The sequence below is a fragment of the Melanerpes formicivorus genome, unplaced genomic scaffold (assembly GCF_026170545.1).
Source record: "Melanerpes formicivorus ecotype bairdi unplaced genomic scaffold, bMelFor1.0.p_v2 SCAF_35, whole genome shotgun sequence".
Lineage (NCBI taxonomy): Eukaryota > Metazoa > Chordata > Aves > Piciformes > Picidae > Melanerpes > Melanerpes formicivorus.
Window position 1 is genome coordinate 7,266,568 of NW_027142387.1, and position 18,714 is coordinate 7,285,281.

The 18,714-nt window shown below is 43.5% G+C and overlaps 1 protein-coding gene across 13 annotated transcripts in view; it reads left to right on the forward strand.

Annotated features, from left to right (window-relative positions):
- The window catches only part of DYNC1I1 (dynein cytoplasmic 1 intermediate chain 1), a 203,899-nt gene that overhangs the window by 48,991 nt on the left and 136,194 nt on the right, over window positions 1–18,714 (forward strand). The window lies entirely within an intron of this gene.

Below are 18,714 nucleotides of genomic sequence, written 5' to 3' on the forward strand. Positions count from 1 at the left end.
AAGGAAGTTATTAATTCAGTGCTTTGTAAAGAAGCAGTGAGGGAAAGTTGCCCTCAGATATTTTGATCAGTGTAGTGGAAATAGATGAATTTTAAGACAAGTTCCAGGTCAGCTCCATGTGCCGAGGCTTAGGTGCTTGGGTGTGGATAGTCCTGTTTCCTCTCTGCTGATGGATATATTATCTGTACTCACGGAGCTATCTGTTAACTGCTTGCTTTCCTCTTGACAAGTAACTGCATGGAGTAGTTAATAGGAGAATGCTGCTCTATCTGTCCCTTAGGCTACACATTTGCGAGTACAAACCGCAGAACACTGATTGCAGGTCAGTTGAAACCATGGCTGAAGTAATTTACACGCTGTTACAAAGCAGAAGAAAAACCAAAGATAGTCTTGATTGTAGTCTTTGGTATTGACAACCAGGGGTAAAGAAAAGTTCAATGATCACGTGCTTTCCTGCAGAATATAGTGCAGGCTCCATACAGAAGAAGATTCAAGTAGGTTGCAAGCATGTGTGAGTAAATCTGTCTAACAAGGAAGTTACTGTTAGGGGAGGTGCAGTGATAAACACAGCCAGCCTGTTTTCTGGAGCTAGGCTGCCAGCTCATCTCTGCTTGTCCTTCTGAGGATTGCTAAAGCAGATAAGGTTTGTCTCTGAGGCCTTGCCTCCCTACTTGGAGACCAGTAGGTGTTCAGCACTGGAGCATTATCATGGAGTCATTGGTAGGTCAGATGGAGGAGATGCCCTTTCTCCCTGAGATGGGGCCTTTATCCAATGCAAGACCCTATGGACAAGAGGAGTTGAAGACATGGCTTTGATGTGTTTACCTCTCTCAGACTTGCAACTTCAACACTCATTAGCTGATGTGCCTCTCTAAACAGGCTAACTTCTCTTGGTGAAGTAATGTCTTCCAATAAGTTGTTCTTGTTTTTTTCTGAGGAGCTCTTTAACTATTGCAAAATGCTTTTCTTGGGTAGCCAAGAGGGCAACCTTCTGTCCTTCGAGTTAAAACCCCCCAAACAACAGTGCACTTCTGCAGAGGTGGCAGTCAGGACAGCAAGCACAGCAGGCAACATGGCTTGTCTTGGTTGTCCCAACACAGAGGAAGCTTTTATCTCTCCCTTGTATGAAAGAAGATTAAGTGTAACTGTAAAAAGTCATTCACTTCACACTGCTTAGGCCAAACCTGTGATGGGAAAGGTCAAATGGTGGTAAGTGTTTTGGGTGACTGGATTTGGTTTATTATCTTTCATGTTCTCTGTGTCAGCAAAATCAAGGAAAAACCATAAACAAAAATGAAGTTTTTATTTTTAAACACAGAGAAAATACCACCCCTCAGGTGCATGGGGGAGAGAAAATGTAACTTACAATTTCCTGCTAGGGAACTCTCCACATGCAACTTGGACATGATTATGGCCCTGCATCAGTAAAGGAGAGTGAGGAAAGTTTGGTTATTCCATTTTAATTTAATTGGAAACTCTCTAGGAGGTAGGTAAGGTTTGTGGTTTTGATCTCTCATGTCTGATGGAAATGACTGCTCAGGTTTTTAATCTCCCAAGCCTCTTTATGAATGCTGAGGGCTTCATACTGTCAGCAAACAAAGGGGAATTCCTTGGGAGAAAAGTTTTGATAAGTCTCTATGCTGTTCCTATGCATTCCTGTGATAAAAATGTAGCCATTATCTTCCCAAAAGAAATTGTTCAGTGATTACTGTGATTGTGTGCTCAGTTATTCAGTAACTTAAGCCTTAGCATTGGAGAAAAGAAAAAACAACAAAAAACCCCACAAACCACCAACCATCCAAACCCCACAAAACTCCTTATTTACTTAGATGAGCCTTATTTCAGCTTTAAGAACTCAGGTTTTTTGCTGCCTGCCTTGGACACTGGAAATGCAGAATTTTAGGATGAGATTATCAGTCACTTCCTTCTGGTTTGGAAGACAACTGGTGAAAGGTGCAGCTGGTTGGAAAGATCTTTCCTATATAATTAAACCACCAATTCAAGAAAGACAGGGATCCACTAGGAAGAGTCCAGCAGAGAGCTACAAGTATGAGTTGGGGCCTTGAACATCTTTCCTGTGAAGAAAGACAGTGTCCTGGGGCTATTTAGTTTGGAGAAGAGAAGGCTGATAGGGGATCTTATCAATGTCTATAAATGCCTGAGGGGTCGGTGTCAAGAGGAAGCGGCACCTGGTAATAGGAGAAGGAACAATAGATATAAGCTAGAACACAGGAAGTTCCACTTCAACATGAGGAGAAACATTTAAACTGAGGGTGACAGAGCCCTGGAGCAGGCTGTCCAGAGAGGTTGTGGAGTCTCCTTCTTTGTACACTTTCAAAGCCAACCTGGAGGTGTTCCTGTGTGACCTTCCCTAGCTGATCCTGCTTGGGCAGGGGGTTTGGACCTGATGATATCTGGAGGCCCCTTCCAAACCTTACTATTCTGTGATTGCATAACAGAGGACTTTGAGTCCACTCAAAGCTCTGCAGCTTTTTTTGAAATGCCAGTATCAGGTTTTCTGTGCATTGCTTTTCTAGAGAAAAAGAAAGAAACTCTGTGGGGGCCTTTGACGCCCTGCCTTCGTGGTAGTGGCTGTTCCCCACCAAACCTTATAAAACTGGTAAAGGAAAGCTTCATTGTGCCAAGTACAGTGTGGTGCCAGAGAGCCAGATGCTACAAGCACTGAGGTCTCAGCTTGTCAGCTGCTAATTTTAGAAGAAATAGTGTGGCATTATTCTTCACTGTATAAAAGCAGATTAACTCCTCTTTTCAGAACAGGTATTTTGCTTGATTTCAGAGGAATAATGACATGTCATTTCCCCCACCCACCACATTATTTACAGATATGTGTATATGCATCATTCAACCCTTTGATCACAAGTACCTAATTCTTTTGCTTTATTTAGGTCACAGTAATTTTCAGCCTTTTCTTCCTTGTAGGATGACTTCAACAACAGAGATTTTGGCTCTGGAGCTTGAGGGAAAAAAATGTTCTTTACTTTTTCCCTCCTCCTTCTGTAACTGGACTTGAATTTAGGGGTCCATAGGCATTGAGAGACATTTTGCTTGTGCTGCTTTTTCTATTCTGGAGTTGATTAAGACCTAGGCTATGCCAAATGTTTTCAGGGAGGTCTCTAGAACAAGTTCCTTCACTGCAGAGAGACTCTCACCCTGGCCCAGAATGGCAACTCCATGTAGTCTTTGATGGTTCGAGCCTCCAAAGTACTGCAGAGCTGCCCTTTGCTGAAAGCACACTTAGGAGAAAGCAGCATCAGAAAGCCATGGCCTGACCTCTGCCCAGGATGAACCCCTCACTGTCATACAGCAGTGGGAGGAATTCTGCATATCTGCCTGCAAGATGCCTTTTGAGATAGGAAGACAGCCTGCACATTCAAGCTCTGCTGGATGCCCACCTCAGCTCCAGTTCCCCTGCTCTCTGATGGGTCAGGAAATAAAATCTCAGTGAGGAAATCATCACATTGTCCCTGCACTGAGAAGGGAATACTGCTCTCATTTAGCTCCCTTCAATAACAAGGGAGCAGTAAGAAGGTGAATGTCTGTGAGGTCTCTGGTATTGCTGGCCAGTGTCAGGGATGTTATTATTCCTCTTTTATGAAGTAGAAACTCCTTCTCCTTTGGTAAACTGACATATTCTCACTTTCCTGGCTTGTCATGCAGTCAATGCAAAGATATTGGCCTGAAATGCATCTCTGAAACAGTAGATCCTGTATTCAGGAGAAGAAAATCTGACTTTCCAGAACAGTGGAAGTCCTGTGTATTTCACCTGCTTACCAGAGAAAGCAAATACTTACCTCCTGAGCAAGATAACCTCATCCTATGTTACAAATGTTTCCCCATTTCTGGCAAAGAATGCAGTTTAGTTCCATGATCCATCTATTTATCTGCTGTGTTCAAACACTGAGGATACTTTGGCTACTGGGGAAAGAGGAAAAATAGGCTCTCCACTCCACTTGGCAGTATCCCTGGAGATATTCAAGGTGAGGCTTGACAGATATTCAAGTAAGGTGGGCAACCTGATCTAATTGAGAGTGCCCATGCTTACTGCAGCAGGGGTTGGACTAGATGATCTTTGCAGGTCCCTTCCAACCCAGACCATTCTATGAAGTGGCAAAATTCTAGAAGCTGGGTTGAGTTCTACATCTCTTTGACATTATAATTCTCTGAGCTAATGCTCTCCAAAGTTAGCCTTTTTAGAGCAGGAGAGGACATTTCTGCTCACAGTCTCATGAGACCAAGCCACATGAGTTTAGGTATCTGTGTGTAATACTAAATGTGATTACTGCAGGGTAACCCAAAACTCACTCTGGGTGCCATTGGCTGCATCAACAGCTCTTCACTGGCTGCCTGATAGCAGAGCACTTCATGCAGACATGTTAATGTAGGCTTCTCATTAGCGAGTAAACTTCATGTGATTAAAAGTGTCACACACTGACACTTCTGGTAGGACTGTGTCCTGCTTTGGATATTGATAATTAGATGTGGAGATACCTGTGGCTAGAACTGACAAGCCTGCAATGCTGTGAAGATGAGTCAGGCCCCTTAAAGCTCCATGGGAAAAATCCTTAGATTTTTTACTTGGATTGTTAGGGACTGAGGTTTCCACATCTATTCAGTATGGAGCTGTGGCTCTGTTTCTCCAGTAAGATAATGTGCAGCAGACCTCCAGCACAACGAATTCTGCCTTCCCATATCTGACTGTAGCTCAGCTCTAGCTTTGTGAAAGCCAGTCCCAGAACTAAGCAAGATCGTACTTGAGTTTTCCCATGGCCAGTCCGTCTGGAGTTCATGAATCAGAAGCTGGAGGTTAAGTTAAAGAGCTTACTTTGGCTTTCCCCTTCTAGACATTCTTACAGTTCAGCTCCAGTCCAAAGACAAGGCCGGACCGCCGGACCTGAGAATAGCTCAACCCCTCATTTAATAGGAAGTGAAGATGCAGATTTGTGCATCAACATGCCTGAAACATACATGTCAGGATACAGGACAATATTGGTGATGGGAAGGACATTGGAGATAACTGAGGGGAGTGCTGAGAACCCTCTGTCACAAAGAAAAGGTGCTGGTGGAAAGCAGGGCAGAAGTGGGGTAGAAATTACTACTAAAAGAGGAGACAACCTAGGATGAATTGGCACTAAAGCAGAACTGTTTTTAAAGATACAGAGCTGAGTGTTAGTACTGATGGGTACTGGTTCTGTAGGACATATTATGGTCTGTGCTGCACAGTATTGTGCATCACTGAGGGCTTTTAGTTAGCTATAAAAATCTAGTTTGCCTTTCCCCTCCCCCCCCAAACCTCAGTCCATCAGAGCCTCGCTGTGGATCTCAATAGATGGCTTAAACACCCTGATTCAAGACTGCTTTGTTTGATTAAACCACAAAGCTTATTTTGTGCTGCTGTACCAGACTGTACGAGAGTGGATGAGACGAGAATGAAGCGCAGCAAAGATCCGAGGCTTTGCACTATGTAACAGTCTCTGAATAATTCCTCTTTATGCCTGTCACACCTCCATCCCCGTGCCTAAATCACAAGATTTCAAAGGTGTTTTTTCTTTTTTTGGGGGGGTGGGTTGTTTGGGGTGGTTTTTTGTGAGTTGGGCAGAAAACTTTTCCAAAGGCATTCGGGCAGTGCTCTCTGGTGGTGAAGCGATGAACTGGCATGTCCTGCCTCGGATGCTGGAGGTGCAGGAAGGATGGTGAGGTGACCCGTGGAAAAACACTTTCCTGATCTTTTGTGAGTCAAGGATTATACTTCACAGAAGATGCTTGAGTTGTGTGAATGTATGGGCTGATGACAGAAACGTGAGAATAAACGGAGCTGCTATACAAAAAGCTGGGGAAAAAATAAAATATTTTATATACAGACATTTTAAAAAGTGTCTTAAAAAATCAGTTATAGGTATATGAAAAAATTCCAGGGGGATAATATGCTACTGAAATTAGCTGCAGCCCCTTGTTCTTACCAATCATAGAGTGACTTGGGTTGGAAAGGACCTTAAAGATCATCTAGTTCAAACCTCCTGCCATCAATGCTTCATCCAACCCGGCCTTGAACACCTTCAGGGAAGGGGCGTCCACAGCCTCCCTGAGCAACCTGTCCCAGTGTCTCACCACCCTGACTTTAGATAATTTCTTTCTAATATCCAGTTTAAATCTCTTCTCTTCCAGATTCAATCCATTGCCTTTTGTCTTTTCCCAACAAGCCCTTATAAAAGTCCCTCCCCAGCTTTTCTGTAGCTCCCTTCAGGTACTGGAAGGCTGCTCTAAGGTGTCCCTGGAGCCTTCTCTTCTCCAGGCTGAATAACTCCAGCTCCTTCAGCCTGTCCCCACAGGAGAGGTTCTCCAGCCCTCTGATAATCTTCATGGCCTCCTCTGGACCCACTTCAAGAGTTCCATGTCCTTCTTGTGTTGAGGGCAGCAGAACTGGATGCAGTACTCCAGATGGGGTCTCACAAGAGCAGAGTAGAGGGGGAGAAGTACATCCCTCCCTGAAGTACAATTAGCAAAGCAGAGTTTGTTAAAATACATATTCTCCAGGACAGCCAGCTCAGGCTGGCACCAGGTGTGGTGGGTCTGTGTTCTGCTTCAAGCAGGCTACATATGTTAGGTATGTAGCACTGAAGGCTTTCTTCACCAGCTGGCTTATGTTATTTTTATATAGTACAGGATTAAGATAAGGGCTTGGCTTTGGAAAATGTGCTTCTGTGGTTTTTCTTTTGCAGAATAATGTGTTTGACACTGACAAGTCTTTCTTCTGGGAGAAAGAATGAAGAGGCTGTTGCCTGTGGTCATACACAGATCAGTGTTTGGGCGTAGGAGGAGACATCAAATGTCCATTCTCCGGACATAGGTAGCACATATGGGCTAAACCAGGATTTCTGTAAAACAGTCCCACTACATTTGTAGAAAGTGTCCTGTTACATCCACACTCTACCAATATACTTATCAGTGCTCATTGCTGCAGTATTTGTTCCCATTCCCTGTCTCTCCTCCCAGATCCTCTCTGAAGACTTCTAGAGAAAGGTTTTTCTTATACTCAGGATGGTTTTCAGATAGTTTGCAGTGCCTTTCTTAAGGCTAAACTGTTTTGAACAGGCAGATCTGAGAATTTGTTAGGCAGCAGAAATTCTCTGGGAACTATCTACTAAACACTGATTTAGTGGAGAGAAGGTTTGCTCTGGTCATGCACAGTAAAGAAGATCTGAGGAAGGAAAACTTTTTAGGGAGCTTAGATTCTGTTTCCCTTATTTCATTACACAGGGACAGAGTAGTTTGACTCTGCAGCTCCTCCACAATCTTAACAAAATCCTGGGAAGGTCTCCTGACAACCAGGCCCATGTACATGGGAGTTTATTGCCCCAAAGTAGCCCAGGGCCTTCTGCAGACCCTGCTTTCTCTTACATTACATGCAAGCCCAGGTAACACATGTCATTCTTTACAAGGCTGGGAGGAAAAGAGCAGGCTTCTCATAGCTGTGCCTACATCTTCTCTAAACCATTCAGGCTCCAGAAGCTGAGAAGCAAACCAGAAAGATTAACTGCCTCCTCAATGGTATGAGGGACCAGTTTTCCCATGGTGGCTGCCTTGGAAGGGTTTGTTGTGCAACTGTCCTTCTGTGCATGGAAGCAAATTGATTCAAAGCCTCTGCAGGCTCTGCTCAGAGAAGAACCATGCTCTTCCTCCCCTCGCAGATTCTGCTTGATCTTAATGGATGATCTTTGCTTTGGAGCAAGTAGATCTCATCCTCCACCCAAGTGGGAGATGAGAGGTTACTCTATCTCAGAATAAAAGAAGACATGTGGCAGTCAGCTCCCTTGTGCAGAACCCAACCTGCTCTTCTGGTTGCAATGGGAAAAACATAATTGACTGAGACCCTGGTCCATCTGGTGTCACCTGGTGAAAAACAAGAACTTTGACCTCAAACTCCTTTAGCTAGCTGCAAGTAATCTCACGGTGCCTTTGACCCATCTTTGTGTGCTGACATCTGAAACTAGCAGTGATCCATGAATTCAGAGAGAAGCCCTGTACCACCTGTATGCAAATTGAATCCTTTGTTAGCTGGAAATGAAAACCTCCTTCCAAGTCTTTCCTCTCTGGAAACTGCTGTACTGAGCTGATTTATTATGTGTTCCCCTCAAACTACCAAATAGTTCTAAACTTATTTTTGAACATATGGCAATCAGTGTGTTACAACTGGGCTTTAGCATGAGAGGGAAACTCTCTCATGATGAACAGCACCACAATTTCCCCAGTCAAGCCAGTGAAAAGGCAGTGGCCAGTTCTTCTGTTTGCCATTTTTACCTGTTGCTGGTTCTTGCTTTACTGTGCAAATCATTTCAGTAGTACCTGAATATACTTTGAATTATCATAGTGTTGTCCATGTTACAATGCTCACACCAGAAGTTAGGAAAAAAGGTAAAAAGGGGGAAGGTTGAGTTAAGAGCACTTCCAACAGAGCAATGAAGACATAGCCTTCTGGTTTCCTCAGAAACAAAGCATGCCTTTTCCTACCATCCCTGTAATTCCTTCTTTAGCCTAATGGATGCTACCTATTCAGTGCATACATGAAAACTAATACCCAGCACTTTGTACTGCATATTTAGTAGCTTTTGGCAAAGTTTGTAACATGGACCAATCTCCACTGGAATTAATGAAAAGATGACGAAAAATGTGCATTGCAGAAGCAGCAGTTATTAATCCTTGGTGCTCTAATTAGCACTTAATCTTTCTAATCCTCTCAGTAGGTACAAAATCAGGGCTGGAATAGACATGGGCTATAATGTGGAAAGCCCTTCACTAGTAGTGTTAAAAAGATGTGCAGGGGGAAAAACGTCAGAGTGTTCTGTTACTTCACACTTCTCAGTTTGCTTCTTGGCACTTGCAACAAAAAGAAAAGAAAAATATTCATGTGCCAGAATCCCCTCCTCAGTTTTAACCCTTACTACTAAAGTACTGGGTCAAGAACTATGCAGCTGATAATTCTCCTGTTCATCAGCTCTCTCTGCGCTACAGCTGAGTCACAGCTTAAGGAGCTGGCCAATTGTGACCCTCTATAGCCTCTTCTAATTGGCTCATTTCCATATTAGAAGCCACCTGCCTTGCACAGAGAAGTGTCAGCTGCTTACCCTCAGACTAACTGGAGAGGGAGCCAAGTGGTTGGGTTGGGCAGAATGAAGAGGGTTTGTCACATCCCACATTATTGCCCACCATAAAGATGAATGAGAATGCACACAAGCTGGTCTTTTTTTGCCAAGTGTATCTTCATAGCCTGACCTGAGCACCAAGGGCAGAGCCCTTGGCCCCACTTCTCCCTCTCAAGGTGGTGTAAATCCATGCTGCACTTATTATGACAAATTGTAGATCTCCTATGAAGTACTTGAGAATCCCTCCTTCAAAATCAATAGTAGCTGGACCCTTTCCAGAGAATCCTTTTGCTTGCTCACAGATGCCAAGAGTTACAATGAAAATGGAAGAAAGGTTCTGGATGAAGACAAAACTCAATTAAATGTCTGTCAGTGAAGTAAAAGTCTCAGCAGGAATCCCCATTGGCCACTATTAATAGAAGCAGGAAATCTCTTTTGCTGCAGTACAATAGAGTGTCTCCACAAACAATGTCACTTTTCAACCAGGCTGCCACTTGGCCATCTATCTTATTTTAAATAAACTTGCCATCAAGTCGCTCTGAGCCACAATTCATTTAGATGCATGTCCTAGCCCCAGACCTCCAAATCAGTGCTTGGTCTTCTTGCAAGTTAGCTCCCTCCTTAAGGCCCACAGAATATGAAAAGATGCTAATTATTCTTTTCTAAAATATGTTGCACGTGAAGCTTCACACTTACTGTAAGTCTCTAATTGTGTGATGTTGCTGTGGATGCTCTTTTCTTGTTCCTTCTTTCCTCACCCTACTTGTCTGCTAAAGTTTGCCACATCAGGGCTCAAAATGAGTCATGTTCCTGGGCCCCGCAGTTATGAATAGCCTCATTGGTCTTGGTAGCAGCTGTTGCTGAGGTTTGAGGACTTTCAGACCTCACCACTAGATGACCTGTGGAGGTCCCCTCCAACACAAACCATTCTATAATTCACTTAGTGTGGAGCTGAACTTTTTCTGAGGGTCTTCAATTTAGCTGTGGAGCTGGAGAATTTTTGCAATTGGGTTGTTTCATATTTTGTTTCTTGTCGCATCCACCCATACGTTCAGGTCTCTCTCCCCCTCTCCTAGGCACCAGTTACTCAGCAACAACATGCTGAAAGCAACCACTCACCTGTTACGAAACAAGCACAGAAAGCACTGAAGGTTTTGCTTGTGACTGTGTGAGGAACTCTTTATGCACTGACACTGCAGCACAGGTAATATGCAGATTGAAAACACAGCTCAAACCAACCTTCCAGAGGAGAGGCTCAAAACTGGCCTGGACTCTTGTCTTCACAAAAGGAAGCTGGGAGACATACACATTGTAGTGGATTGACTTTGGTTGCCTACCAAGCCACTCTCTTCCTGAGCAGAAGGAGAAAATTAGAAGATAAAATTCATGGTTTGAAATAAGGACAGGGGATCACTTTGGTTTTACCATCATGGGCAAAACAGTCTTGGTGTGTAGGGGGAAATGAATTTACCTTATTGCCAGCTAAAATAGATTTGGATGATCAGAAACAAGGACAAAATTGAAATAATACCTTTCCCCTTCTCCTTTTTCCTTGGCTTAACTTCAGTCCTTCATTTCCAGCTCCTCTACCTCCTCTTCTTGCTGAGCAGCTTGCAGAGCTTGGTACAGGGGGTTGTGATCAGCCCATAGCAGCTGCTCTCTGCTCCTCCTTCCTCCTCACAAGTGGATATGGATCTAAAATCCAAAATGTATAGCAACCTATTTGTGCAATGGACAAGGCTACGAGTTTGCTGAGGTGTAGGATGGGAGAGAGATGCTTTTGTTGGCTCTTTCCCCCCTTGTGGCCATACCACATAGGTCATGGGACTACTCATTTCACCTATAATAGTTTTTGTATCATAGAATTGTAGAATCTTAGAATGCTAGGGGTTGGAAAGGACCTCAAGAGATCATTGAGATAAACAATGCTGCAAAGCAGGATCACTTAGGGCAGATCACACAGGAACACAGCCAGGTGGGTTTTGAAGTTTTCTAGAGAAGGAGACTCCAAAATGTCTCTGGGCAGCCTGCACGGGTAACAAAGAAGAGGAGCTGGAAGCCTCATTACAGCAGGAAAGTTACGATGTAGTTACCATCACAGAAACGTGATGGGATGACTCACATGACAGGAGCACTGTAATTGATGGCTACAGGCTCTTCAGGAGAGACAGGCAAGGGAGAAGGGGTGGAGGGGTGGCCCTTTACATCAGGGCCATGGAACTAGAGATTAAGGATGATAAAGTTGGGTGCCTGTGGGTGAGAATTAGAGGGAAGGCCAACAAGGCTGACATCCTGCTTGGAGTCTGTTATAGACCACCCAACCAGGATGAAGAGGTTGGTGAATTATTTTATAGGCAGCTAGAGGCTGACTCAAGATTGCCAGACCTTGTTCTTATGGGCGACTTTAACCTGCCTGGTATCTGCTGGGGACTCAACACAGCAGAGAGGAGGCAGTCTAGAAGGTTCTTAGAGTGTGTAGAGGATAGCTTCTTATCACAGCTGCTGTGTGAGCCTGCCAGGGGTAAGGCTTTGCTTGACCTTCTTTTTACAAGGAGAGAAGGGCTGGTGGGAGATGTGGTGGTTGGAGGCTGTCTGGGGTCCAGTGACCGTGAAATAATTGAGTTTTCAATTTGCAGTCAAGCTAAGAGGGGCAGCAACAAAACCTCCACTCTGGGCGTCCGGAGGGTGGACTTCAGGTTACTTAAGGAACTAACTCAGAAGGTACCTTGGGAAAGAGCCCTTAAGAACAAAAGGGGTCCAGGAGGTCTGAAGCTACTTCAAGAAAGACTTCTTGAAGGTGCAGGAACAGGCTGTGCCAATGTGCTGGAAGATGAGCTGCCGGGGCAGATGGCCAGCCTGGATGGGCAATGAGCTTCTAAAAGAACTAAGGGAAAAAAAGAGGTGTATCATATTTGGAAGGAAGGTGGGGTAACCCATGAAATGTTTAAGGATGCTGCTGGGTCATGAAGGAAAAAAAAATAGAGAGGCAAAAGCCCATTTAGAGTTTAAACTGGCCTCTGCTGTGAAGGACAACAAAAAATTCTTCTACAAATATACTAATGGCAAGAGGAGAGGCAAGGACAACCTCCACTCCTTAGTGGACATGGAGGGCAATATTGTAACTAAAGATGAGGAAAAGGCAGAGGTGCTTAACACCTTCTTTGCCTCAATATTTAATAGCAGGATAGGTTGTCTTCCAGACAACTGGCCTTCTGAGCTGGCAGATGGAGTCAGGAAGCAGATAGTTGGCCTGTGATCCAGGAGGAAGTAGTTAGAGATCTTTATTTATTGATGATCTGGATGAGGGGATTGAGTCCATCATCAGTAAGTCTGCAGCTGACATCAAGCTGGGGGCAGGAGTTGATCTGTTCGAGGGTACGAGAGCTCTGCAGAGTGACCTTGACAGGCTGGACGGATGGGCAGAGTCCAATGGCATGAGATTTAATACATCCAACACGTTGGCCACAACAACCCCATGCAGCGCTACAGCCAGGGGTCAGAGTGGCTGGAGATCGGCCAGGCAGGAAAGGATCTGGGGGTATAGGAATGGGCTGCCCAGGGAGGTGGTGGAGTCACCATTACTGGAGGTGTTTAGGAAGAGACTGGATGGGGCGCTTGGTGCCATGGTTTAGTTGATTAGATGGTGTTGGATGATAGGCTGGACTCGATGATCTTGAAGGTCTTTTCCAACCTGGTTAATTCTCTTCTATTCTCTCTTGCTCCATCACCATGTATCAGAGCATCTTGATGAAGCATCAAAAATTAGTATCCAACCGTCCATGTTTCCTATGCAGTGAGTATGTTTTCAGACCTAATTAGTGAATTAGTTAACACTAGTTTACAATTATCCTTAATAAGTATGGATTAGGAATGATCAGTAAAAGTAACTTTTCTGTTTCGCAGTTCATCGGCTTGAGATAATTTGTAACAAAGGCTCATGTTGCAATCAGGGAAAGGACTCCCACTGACTTCAGTGGGAGCTGGACAGGGATCAACATGAAGTACTTGCCTTGAGTCTAAATAGCTGACATTGTCACTGGCTCATCATGTGAAACCCTTCAGTACATTGTAGAATCATTTTATTTGGATTTGATTAAACATAAAAGTATTTTGCAAGGCTTTCCAGCTTTGGAAAACAAAGTCATTTACATAAGAGCTATCCTCTTTTACCCTGGTTAGTAGGCTTCACTCCGAATATTTAGCATGCTGTGTGCTCAGGATGCGCCCTGGCATATTTGATTGTCTGACATCAGGTACATAGGTGTTCACAGGAGGAGATCTGATACTGTAACGTCCATTTGTTGTATCCTGCTTTGCTGATAGATTGCAAGCTCTGACAGGCAGGAGATGTAATTGTACATCATACTTGGCAGGATGGGATATAGGGGACATGCTGTAAAGAAATGCTGGTCATGAGCAATGGGATTATATGTCATAGAAACATTGAATGGATTGGGTTGGAAGGGACCTTTAAAGGTCAACTAGTCCAACTCCCCTAAAAGGACAATTTCAACTAGACCAGGTTGTTCAGGGCCCCTTCCAGCCTGACCTGGAAGGTTTCCAGGGATGGGGCATCTACCACCTCTCTGGGCAACCTCCACCCTCATCATAAAAGGTTTCTTCCTTAGCTTTAGTCTAAATCTCTCTTTTGGTTTAAAACCATCACGCCTTGTCCTACTGCAACAGACCCTGCTAAATATACATACATACATATATGTATGTTTTAAGGGGAAAATTCACTGCTTGCCTATATTCCAGGTTAACTTTGTCAGCTGCTAAAAATGTGCCTTTTATTATTAACACCTTTTATCAATCCAACAAACAATAGAAACAGCAACTCTTGCTCCAAGCCCAGCCACATCTTGCAGTAATTTCTAAATGCCCCATATTAAAAATAATACACTTACTCAAACTTCTCCAGAATGTCCCAGGGTAAGAAAAAATGCTTTTTTCTATTATTATTAGTTTTGACAAACCTGATTGTGTGCTGGCCATTGTTAAAAGCCTCTTTATCTGTCTCCAAATGCAGTGAGAGACAAAGAATTTTTAATGAATTTAATTAAAACTTTATGTGGTTTTTATGGTGTTCACCTCCAGCTGGTGTGCCATTCTTCCCTGATGAATGAAGTTTCCTCTAATGCATAATGATGTGTTTTATTTGAGGGATGTTTAAAACCCCCTTCCTAGTAGCCCTGAGGTAGTTTCCAAGGTATGACACAGTGGTAAAGTATTTAAAAGCAGGTCTCTTAAGTTTGAGAGAATTAAGTATCTGGTTAAATGCACATGCATGAATGCATAAATATGAATTTTTACTTCTTTTCCCCCCAGAAAAAGTCCTTGTAGCCTGGATTTCATGAGCCATGCTGCTGAGAATTTGTCTGTGCAGAGGACACGTTGACATGAAAGAGTCTAGTTATCTGATTGTTTTAGGGGTTGGAAGGGACCTCAGGAGGTCTTCGGGTCCAACCCCCCTGCCAGCGCAGGACCATAGGATCAGGTCACATAGGAACACATCCAGAGAGGGCTTGAATGTCTCCAGAGAAGGAGACTCCTCAACTTCTCTGGGGAGCCTGTTTCAGTGCTCTGTGATCCTTACAGTAAAGAATTTCTTCCTCATGCTGAGGTAGAACTTCCTGTGCTGCAGTTTACATCCATTTCTATCACAGAGCACAAGTGAGCAGAGGCTATTCCTTCCTCCCTGACATCCAGCCCTCAGATATTTATAGACATTTATTACATCCCCTCTCAGTCTTTTCCTCTGCAGACTGAGCCCTAGGTCTCTCAGCCTTTCCTCATAAGGCAGTGCTGCAGTCCCTTCACCATCCTTGTAGCCCTATGTTGGACTCTCTTAAATAGATCCCTGTCCTTCATGAACTGGGGAGCCCAGAACTGGATGCAGTATTCCAGGTGGGGCCTCACTAGGGCAGAGTAGAGGGGGAGGAGAACATCCCTTGATCTGCTGGACGCACTCTTCTCAATACACCCCAGGATACCTTTAGGCGCCTTGGCCACAAGGGCACATTGCTGTCCCATGGAAAACTTGTTGCTTGTATTAGGAGTGGGAAATTGAATAACCTTTGCTTAACACACTGAAAACTGGCATCTTTAGCAGCCACAAGGTCCTGATACTGATGGACATGCCTGGTGCTGCTGTAATAAAAGTGAGTAATAGCATGCAGCCAGTCCTGTTAACTAATGTTTCAGTACTTTTGATGAGATGTGCTGAGATGCTACAACAGGCTGGGTCATTCCCATGGCTGGTTAGAGTTAGTGGAATTGTAGTCCTCTGAATCTCCCTTGCTGGTGGGCTTTCATGCAGAGTATCTCAAAAGGGCAACAACCTGTTTTCCTTTCTTGAAGATGTATTCAGTCAATATTTCTTCTGTCAAGAAGCAAAGTCTTGCTAAAAGAGGTAAGGCTTTGATTTGTTTCAAGCACTCGCCTTTCAAAATCTTGAGTCTGGGTGCGGCCAAACTCAAGTACAGAGCTGCTGTTTGTGGTTATGTGGATGCTGAGATCTCAGTTGTGCAAGAATCTTGAACAAATTCCCCAGGGAAAGAATGAATGAAGCAAGATGGCTTGGACCACAGGAACAGAACTTAGGAAGAACTCGCATCTCTACAGGGAGTGGCAAGGTCCCTGGAGAAGCCTCAGTAATGTAGTCTATGAATTTGCAGTGGTTTTGCAGAGGCTGGAAAAACTTAGAGGAACGTTGAAAGGCAATGTTGGAAGGAAGAAGGGACCTTAAAGATCATCCAGTTCCAACCCCCCTGCCATGGGCAGGGACACCTTTCACTTGCTTGACCAGGTTGCTGAAGGCCTCGTCCAAACCTAGCCTTGAACTCCTCCAGAGAGGGAGCATCCACAACCTCCCTGGGCAACCTGATGTCAAGGGTTCAGGCTTTAAGGCTCCTGTGTATACTCCTCTGGTCTCCAGCTCTAAAACAACATGATGTTTAACTAGTATCCTTTGTTCCCAGAGTTACTTTTGGCAAGCAGTGTTGGGAACAAAGTTAAAGAAGCCTGAGAAGAGCTAAATCCTGGGACTACAAGGGTTGAGTTTCAGCTGCTTATGCTCATGATGCACTGCTAGAATTTCATCAGCCTGTGAACAGTGACAGGTTTGACAGTGAACCCATGAGTCCTTTGAGGACATAAGCAGAAACACAAGGCCACAAGAAAACATTGGAGTCCAGGTGTTGGTTATAGTCTTGCTTTTAAAAGCAGAGAAGAAATCAAGCAGGAAAGAAGTAAAACCACTGAAACCAAAGATTTCTTTCCATGGTTTGTAGATACTTTGCACAAAGTGCCCAATTAACAAAGGAGGATGAGGCATGAGAATCTGATTTATTGCAGGTTTTATTGGCATATGAAACTACCACAGTAACAGTGGGGGCTAAAGAATGAGCTTAGTTTGTAAAAGGGGAGGTTACACAGTTCACTTAAGGGTGAAAGTGTAACTCAACCTGCCACAAGGACATTGTATAAAATTGTGTTGCTGAGAATATTGATAGGTCGTCAAGGTGCAGCCAAAGTACACACCTGACACTTGTCCTTCAAAGGATACTTCATGGTGACCTGTGTGGGAAACTTTTAGGTCATGTGAGACAATGCTGGACTCTGGAAGCAAACCTGTGGATATATCATCATAGTAATTGTCACACATCTTCATAGTTATGATTGACAGGACAATACTGGGAAACAAAACCAAAAAGCTTGTGCCACTCAGTCTTTCATCCATTTTAGGGACTTAGTGAAGCACAAAGTGATTTAGTGCTAGAGTAGTCATTAGGAGATTTTTTTGCATAACTGTCTATACATAGAAATCTCTGTTTCTTTTTCTTTGTTTCCTTTAAAAGTGTCTTGAAACTCAGCCCTACTCCTTAAAGATTAATTTCTCACACTCTTCTAAGCTTACTGTCTTTGTCATATAGATTGTTGCAGGGCAGCAGCATGTAATGAGAGTCAAGTGATTATTTGGTGCTTGTTATGTAGCTTTGCAGTTGAAATATTGCACCATCATGGGAAAAGATATGTATCTGCATACACATAGACTGGCATGCTGTTTTAGGGCAAAAAAGGCTGATTTGGATGACAAAAATGGACAATTAATAAGACCATAGAATCATAGAACTGTTTTCATTGGAAAAGACCTCTAAGATCCTTGAGTCCAACCATTGATCTGACACCACCATGGCCATTAAACCATGTCCCCAAGTGCCAAGTCCACACGTTTCTTGAACACCTCCAGAGATGGTGACTCTACCACCTCCCTGGGCAGCCTGTTCCAATGCCTGACCACTCTTTCAATAAAGAAATGTTTTCCTAATATCCAATCTAAACTTCCCTGGCACAATTTCAGGCCATATCTTCCCATTATTTCACTAGGGAGAAGAGACCAACCCCCACCTAGCTCCAACTTGCTTTCAGGGAGTTATAGAGAGCACTGTGGTCTCCTCTTAGCCTCTTTTTCTCCAGACTAAACAACCTCAGTTCCCTCAGCTGCTCCTCACCAGCTCTATTCTCCAGACCCTTCACCAGATTTGTTGCCCTTCTCTGGACGCACTCCAGCATCTCAATGTTATTGTTGTAGTGAGGGGCCCAAAACTGAACCAAATATTTGAGATGCAGCCTCACCAGTGCTGAGTTCACTTTCCTGGTCCTGCTGGCCACATTTTTGCTGATTGAGGCCAGGATGCTGTTGGCAAGCTCTGCTATAGATATCCTTTGAGTGGCGTTGGATTGGAAACACTGATTCTATCAGAATATAAAGAGAATCTTCTAAAGATAAAAAATAATAGGAACAGACTTGGAAAAATAATGGACATTTAAGAAGTCTGCCAGCACTTTTCTTCGTCTCTGGCTTCAGGCCACATTGTCCATGTGTTGAATATGCTTAAAAGCATAAGGAAATTATATATCTGTATATATTTATATTGTTTCAGAAGAAATTGAAGCTTTGGCTCCTATATCTTCCTTAAACGTTTAAAAATCTCTGAATCAAAGCCTACAAAATCTCTCCTGAGGAGAGATTTGAATGTGGATAATTAGGCAGGAAACTCTGAGCACTTCTATGTTTTAGCTTCATTTACTATTTAAGCAGAAGTTCAAATTAAATCAAAAGATGTATCATGTCTTATCTTGACAGGTGTTGGGGTTTTTTTTTTAATGTGTTTTGGAATCCAATATTCACACTGTCTCCAAACACATCATGAAAATTTTGGTGTGGAATGGGTTTAAGTCTTTCTTCCAGTAGTCTTTTTTTTTATTGAAAACTATTCTCCTTGAAAAGGAAAACTTTATACAGAGTTGGGGTGACCTTTGCTAAATCTGCATAAATATTTCTGCTACTTTTGTGGGTTTTGAGTTGTTTGATTTTTTGCTGGGGTTTTTTTTGTGTGTGTGGTGGTTTGTTAGTTTGGTTGGTTTTTTTCAGCTTAAAATATACTTTCCTATCTGTGTCCATGTGACACTCAAATACTGCGTCCAGTACTGGTTCCCCGTCATAAGAAGGACACAGATCTGTTGGAGCAAGTGCAGAGGAGGGCCACAAAAA